At 31.0% G+C, this 1647-nt stretch overlaps 1 non-coding gene across 1 annotated transcript; it reads right to left on the bottom strand.

The window, feature by feature from the left end:
* On the bottom strand, nucleotides 1–74 carry TRNAF-GAA. Its single transcript has one exon. It is a non-coding gene; the product is annotated as a tRNA-Phe (tRNA).

Genomic DNA, 1647 nt, shown 5'->3' with positions numbered 1-1647 from the left:
TGTTATAAAGCGTGGATCGAACACGCGACCTTCAGATCTTCAGTCTGACGCTCTCCCAACTGAGCTATCCCCGCAGTTGATGTTATATTCACTTCATTAATATTAATCTATATTGAATACATAATAGTTCTTGGGATTTTATTTTAAGTTCTCACGATATCCTCTACGCTAAGAAGTATTTTATCGCAGATCAGAGCTCTATTAAGAATTTATTATTGGTTAACAGATTGTTATATGAGATTCGAATCCCAACACTTATTTAAACTGACTAATAAACTAACCACTAAATCAACTTAAATTGATTAGTTCTTGCAAATATGATAAACATCATTTGAGAAATGACTCACAAGCGTGCATATAATTGAGAGAACAGGGTGAAGCATGAACTGTCGGGTAATCAAGAATGTAAAGAAACCGAAAGAATGGATGCACACGTGGTTTGTCATTCTAAAAAAGTTTTGATTGAATACATACATTAATTATTATAACAAACAAATATTAATCTGTTAATGAATATATGATATATATGGCATGAAGTGATAGAATATGACAGGTTCAACCAATCACTAAAAACAGGTACGCGTTTCATGGTAAATGAGAGAAGCTTCTTGCTTGAATAATTGCCAATTATTGGTCTTTTTTTAAAAAAAAAAAATATTTGGTAGGGGATGGTGAATATTGATAATGACTATGCATCGAATACATTTCCTTGAATTTGTGCGTGATGTGAGTGTGTGTTAGGGTGATATTAGGCAACAAATTGAAAGAACCTCTTCTGTGGTCTTTTTTGTTTGTTTTTCCACTGTTTACCTTGCATGATTAATTCATCACTAATTGTATTGTACTTTCTTAAACGAGGGAGAAACTGTAGGAGTGTGGTGGAATAGAATGATTTCATTCAAACATTAATCGAGTGTTTAAAATTTAATCATCGCTTTAAGTATGTAAAAACTTTAAAAATTTTTAGCCAATTGTCTTATCTATTAATAAAGTGCTTAGTAGCTAAAAAAGAAAAAAAAGAAAATAGTTACCAGATACAATTGTGGATATTTCAGTGATAGTGATAGGAGTGACCATGGTGGTGTGCCTTTAATATTTCCTATAATACTATTTATCAATTATGAATTTTTAAATTTTTGTTGCTTTTGACAGTTTGCACTTTCAACTTTATTTTCCTTTGATTTAAATTGCTGTTCGTATCTTTTGTTACGATTTTTTATTAGGGTCAAATTTATTGGGTCAGCTTATTTACTCATTTAAATAGATGTGCTTTACTTTTAAAATTAAATTCGTTTAAAATTTGGGTTAAATGGGCTGAGTCCAATTAACCCAAAAAAAAATGAGGAGTTAAACGGGCTAGCTCACAGACTAAATGGGTGACTCGTTTAAAGTTTTTTTTACAAAACAAGTAGCACTTTTAGCCGGCATTTCTTTCGATTTGGCCCAAAAATTCAACCCATCAACTAAAAAATATTGTTTATTTAAGATTTTTGACTTAAAAGTGATATTTTTTGTCAAAATATTTTTTCAAAAAATAAAATAAAAAGATAAACGAATTGGCCCGTTTAACCCATCGAACTGACCATAAACAATCTGGACTGAAAAATTATGGCCCGCAAATAAAGCGGACTTAACAAGCCGGGCTTA

The sequence above is a fragment of the Arachis ipaensis genome, chromosome B06, assembly GCF_000816755.2.
Source record: "Arachis ipaensis cultivar K30076 chromosome B06, Araip1.1, whole genome shotgun sequence".
Classification (NCBI taxonomy): Eukaryota; Viridiplantae; Streptophyta; class Magnoliopsida; order Fabales; family Fabaceae; genus Arachis; species Arachis ipaensis.
The sequence above is the reverse complement of the archived record's forward strand: the minus strand, read 5'-3'. Positions and strand labels throughout refer to the sequence as shown.